Raw genomic sequence first — 6,000 nt, forward strand, 5'->3', positions numbered from 1 at the left:
TGCTGAGCTATGATATTTGGAAGGTTATGCATATTAAATGCATTTTCGACTTCAGATATTTTCTGTATGTGATGGGTTTTTTGGGTTGTAGTCCCATCATCAGTGGAGGAGCATCTGTTCTCTTACAATGAAATGTTTGCTACTTAAGAATAAAAAGAAACAGCCAATACATACCACATGGATAAGTCTTAAAATAATTTGGCTGAGCATAAGAAGGCAAGCACAAAGTGTATACATTTTATGATTCTATTCAAGTGAAACTATAGAACCATAGCCTCAGAAAATCTACGCCTGGGAGCCTGTGGAATGGAGAATAGGGCTTATAAATGAGCAATGTGATGAGTGAAAGGCTAAAACGATTACTTTGAAATGTGACAGATATATCTACTGTCTTGACTGTGGTGATGGGTTTCTCAGATTTATATATGGGTTAAAGCATTAAATTGTCCATTTTAAATATACACAATTTTATATGTCAAGTATACTTCAATAAATCTGCTTAAGAAGTATTACACTGCTTGTAAGAGAGAAGAGGCCTTGTACATTAAGGATACTGCAGGACCTGAGTACAGGTATCAGAATGCACTAGAGGGTCATTCCTGGAAGATGATTGCCAGTGTAGGTTTAGGGAAACTGAATATTTACTTAGGTAAGTAAAAGTGTGTTAGCATGAGAATATTCTACTATGATACTAAGACTCAACATCCTGGCTAGAGCCCCAAGTAAACAGCACTACTCTTGAAAGTCTAGAGTTGTTAGCCCACATGCATTTGATATGCATTTGATATGCAAATGATATGTAACAGGAAGTGTAGAAATAAAGCAAAATACTCTGTGAAGCTGGCATGCTTTGAGGTTCCACCATATTTGTTCAGAAAACCTGCCATCTATCTATCTATCTATCTATCTATCTATCTATCTATCTATCTATCTATCTATCTATCTATATATTATCACAAGTTCTCAGAAACACTATGTACCAAGATAAGCAAAAATATTCAGATGGGTTGGGGAGGTAGCTTATTAAACCATGAAACATACATGAGGCCCTGGTTCAATCTACAGCACCACACAAAAATATGGAGTGCCAACACTGTTGAGCTCCTCAGTGTTTGTTTTGTAGGATAAGGATAATGATAGGAGACATGGGTACAGAATTAGGGCTCACTAGTAGCAATGGAGGTGATAGAATTTTTATATGTTTCTACCCTGGTATAACTGCAAATGGTTAAATACAAAGACCCTGAAATAAGACATGATGTTCAAAGCTCAGACTCAAGAGCAAAGATTTAACTTATCCCATAAAGCAAGATATCTTGATCAACTAGGAATGCAGAAGGAGCATCTGTAACAAGAATCTGATAAAAAAAAAATTCCTCAAGTGTGAAGCTAGAAATAACTTATAATGTACAAATACAAAATACATACATACATACATACATACATACATACATACATACATACATACATGCAAGTGTACACAAATGTATTAACCTAAGTATGGTATTTGCAGACAAGAATTTGAATGGTATGTCTTCTCAGAAAAACTCACACTCCAACAAAATGGTTACCAAGAAACTTGCACTTGAAAGGTGTAGGAGGAAGTCAGAGAAAGCGGTAGACAAAGGAAGAGAGGCAGAGGAAGAATGATATTCAATGCATATCCTATGAAACTAAGAAAATTGAGGGATGGGTTGGGTTGAAAGGGATGGAAGGGATGACATGGATCAACATGCATTTTACTTGTTAACAGATTTTTTGAATGGTAATCCCTTTGTACAACCACTTAAAGATAATAAAAATGTAATTAAAATAGTAATATACACAGATGACCTCAGGAAAAATGGTAGTGTTAACACTTTGTCCACAAGCAATTTTCTTCTATTTTTTCCCCAAGAAATGTGGTCAACTAGAATCCTTAATAGACAGCATCTGGATGCAATAAATTGTAAAAGGATAAAAGTGGATCTAAGTGGGTCAACTTTTGGACTCTAGTCATTGCTGTTAGTGTTTTCATGGAGGTGCTCTAAGAATGTACTACTGGCATCTATGAGGTGCCCTTTCTTGACAGAGTAGTCTCCTGTTGGTCAGGGGACACCTTTGAGTGTGTTACTCTCTCCTTTCCATCTCTAAGGAAGCCACTTGCCAATTATTGACTGAGAGAACCTTATAAAGATTCCTTGCATCAAGGTTGAATCAGTTCTGTGTTATCTGCTATAGAAACAACACCTACCTTTCTACCTTCCTACCCTCTGCCTCTCTCAATCTTCCTCTCCAAAAGGCCCCTTCTCAGGAATCCCTGGAACATGGCATTAGTCAATGGAGTTCTGCCGCTGACTTATGTTTTGGTTCTGCTGATCAACTTTACTAAAAAAAAAAAAAAAAAAGAGTTATATGATCATGTAGTACAAGGCCAAGACTTCATCTAGGCACTAGGAAATAGCAAACCAAAACAGTAATTGTTTTACCATTTTAGTCATTGTTAGTATATCCTCCTCCATTTTGACTTAATAACCTCAATGTTAGGTCCTAAGACCTTTCTGCAAAATCAGGTGGTCAGACCAGGCCTGGCCACAATTGTTAACTCCCACCCCAGCACCTGAAATCTTACAGCTGCAGCAGCAGAATGCCTTCCACCTAAACAGAACTGCAACTGTTGCAATCAATAAATCCCTCCCTGCCTACATGCTATTTTTGGTCCCAGTTGCAACTGTAGTACTCCCTACTTCTATTATAAAGATAGCCCCTTTGCACAAAGACAAGGGTTGGGCCCAGCCCCAAAGGCACAGCCTTGTCAGCTTGATGACAATAAACTTTACTGTACACGATTTGGTGTCCATGTGGTCTTCTGGGCTGGAGGTTTCAGTCATCACCAAAACTTTTCCTGGTATTAAACCAAGAGATCAGTAATCTAATAGGAAATGCTCTTTTAAGTGGTGATAATATGGTTTTATGAAAATGCAGGGAAAAGTCCCTAGTGTTTAAAAATCATTTTGCAAATCAGGAACTCTAATAACAACAGATGCTGGAGGGGATGTGGACAGAAGGGAACCTTACTTCATTGTTGGTGGGAGTGTAAATTTGTTCAACCACTTTGGAAAGTAGTATGGAGGTTCCTCAAAAGACTCCACATAGAGCTCCCCTATGACCCAGCAATCCCACTTTTGGGCATTTACCCAAATAATCACAAACAAGACCACACTAAAGCTACCCCCACAACTATGTTTATTGCAGCATTATTTACCGTAGCTAAGATATGGAACCAACCCAAATGCCCCTCAGTAGATGAATGGATCAAGAAAATGTGGTATATATACACAATGGAATTCTATGCCTCCATCAGAAAGAATGACATTGCCCCATTTGTTAGGAAATGGAAAGGCTTGGAAAAAATAATATTAAGTGAAGTAAGCCAAGCCCAAAGAAACATAGGTCCCATGATTTCCCTCATTTGCAATAGTTAGTATATGTATGAGTCAAGCAGAAAATGTCAGATAAGGTGATGTTAGGAAAATGAACAAGATAGGGAGTTCCGGGAAGATGGCGGAGGAGAAGCTGGAATCTGAACAAGCTCTCACATAGAAAGCAGTTTTAGAGTTCCAGTGAACAGTCCTAAGCCAGAGAATGACACCAAGTGTGCCATCATAGGACAGAGAGTTAGACAAGAGAGGAGAAGCCAAGACAAGGAGACACATCTGAGCGACTGCCAGCAGCCGCCGCGGCAACGGCAGGGTCGCAGCGGCGACTGCAGCCGCAGCCATACCTGAGCGCTCACACAGAGAGTCCAGGACGAAGGAGCCAGAAACAGCGGCCAAGAGGATTCTACTCAACACCAGCAAGAACCGACAAGGAGCGGACATCTTCATTTTGCAGTTTGCAGATCAGAGACGACCCAGGATCCAAGACTCGGCGTGAGTACAAGCCCGACGTCCTCACTTCTTCTCAGGGAGCAGAGGAGGGAAGGCCACCCCTCCTACCCCCCAGCACCGGTGATCTCCATCTTGGATACCGACAAAGCTCGGAGGAGCTGCTAGCTCAAACTCAGGCCTTGGAATAAAACAAGTCATTTAGCAGGTCACAAGAACTTAACAGCGAAGTGACCTGCCAGACTAAGCACCATCCAGGGAAAAGTCACCCAGCTCAGGCACCAGCCATTGGAGTGGCTTTCCTCACTGGGTAACCAGAGCCAGAGGATGCCCCTCCCTCTAGCAGCCAACACAATCAATTGAAAAACAGAAACCCTGAGAACGGCTCCAGGCTGGGCTCTGTGAATTTTTCACAAAATAGCCCCAGGGAAAAGCTACTGTTTGTTGAAAGGCCTCAACTCTACCAGAACCTAGCCTCATCACTGCATCTCCCTCTTTTGTGATTCTCAAAGCAGATCACCCTCCCATTAAACTAACCTAGGAGGGGGATCTCAAAATCTTGGGTAAAGCAGAGCATTTTTCTGCCTCTTCCAACCAACCGACTTAAGAAACCAATCAAGCCACAGGACCTCAAGCTGACCAGAGACTCCAACAAGAGGCTGGTTACAGACAAAAGGGAGATACAGGATTCTTCCCACCCCTCCCAAAAAAATCAAAAAAAAAATCAAAGAACTTTTTTTTCTTCTTCTTCTTTTCTTTTTTTTTGGTACCTTATATATATATATATATATATATTTTTCCTTTTCTAAAACTTTTATTAATCTTTAATTTTTGCCTTTTTTGAAAAAATAATTGTTTTCCAGTAACTTTTTTTCCCTCTTATAATTTTTATTTTAGGAATACGTGAATGTACATTTTCCTTTCTTTTCTTGTCTTCTTTCTCTTTTTCTTTCTTTCTTAATTATCTTTTTGTTTTTTGTCTAGCTCTACTGAACTTCTGATCTTTTTTTCTCTCCCTTTCTTATCCTTTTCACGTTTTCCTCTCTTTTGTTCTTCTGTATGTGACTTAACTCTTGTCCTGCACATCCTCAGATAAACCCATAGTTAACTAGTAGACCCTATCCCCCATTGTGTACACACTTAATCCACAAATTTATTACTCAATCCAAAACCCCTGAGACTTAAATTCCTTAATAGCCGTACTACCTCTTTATACCTATATAATATTTTAAGCATTTTTTTAAGTTTTTCACATCTCTTCTATCTCCCTCCTGTTTTCTCAATATATTCACATTCCTCTCTAAATAGATGGTCTTTCAATATCCATAACTATATTAATTTTTACGTTTCTATTTTTTTTCTGGTCTCTTTTCATTTCCCTTTCCCTTTCTTCTTTTCCTCTCTCTCTCTACTTGCATCCTACCCAACCTATTTCCTGCATTGAGATTAGGACATAGTTAACTCTCCCTGTGCCTCCCCACACCAATCTATTCCTATTTTTTACCCACATCTCTCCCTAATCCTAAAAATTTCTGGTTTTCCAAATTCTTCTCTGCGGTTCAAAGCCCATTAACATATAGTTGTTTGATGTTGAATAGATGTATCTGTTGAACTAGATTGTATCTGTAGACTACTGACTGTATAAATGCAAATGTTGGTTGATGGTTGCCTTAAGATAGTGTTCTAGCACAAAACTGGTGCTATTTTCATCTCAAATGGGCAGAGTAAGCCAGAAAAACACAAGAAAAATGGCAAATCCGGGTATTTCAATTCCCAATCTTGATAATCAGAGGTCAGAACAGATAATGAATAATCCAGAGGAGAGTTCCCAAATAGCTCTACAAACACTGCTGGCAAACATGATAAATGAGAAGTTTGACAACTTACAAAGGACTCTGTATGAGCATGATAGGGAGAGAGAGGAGGCATCCCAAAATTTTATACAGGAATATCATAAGCATGAGGAAGCTACTCAAAAACTGATATAGGATTTGCGTGAACAACTTGAGAATACTCAAAGAGAAAGGGAGGAATGGTGTAAGCAGGCTGAGAACACTCAAAGAGAACTGCAGGAATCCCACGAACGGGAAGAAAGAGAACTGCAGGAATCCCACAAACAGGAGGAAGCTAATCA

General features: G+C 39.4%; 1 pseudogene; it reads right to left on the bottom strand.

Annotated features, from left to right (window-relative positions):
- The window catches only part of LOC138804238 (heterogeneous nuclear ribonucleoprotein K-like), an 81,865-nt pseudogene extending 77,999 nt beyond the window's left edge, over positions 1 to 3,866 (bottom strand).
- Positions 3,867 to 6,000: the final 2,134 nt, after the last annotated feature.

The sequence above is a fragment of the Dipodomys merriami genome, unplaced genomic scaffold (assembly GCF_024711535.1).
Source record: "Dipodomys merriami isolate MVZ:Mamm:240054 unplaced genomic scaffold, mDipMer1.0.p SCAF_36, whole genome shotgun sequence".
Classification (NCBI taxonomy): Eukaryota; Metazoa; Chordata; class Mammalia; order Rodentia; family Heteromyidae; genus Dipodomys; species Dipodomys merriami.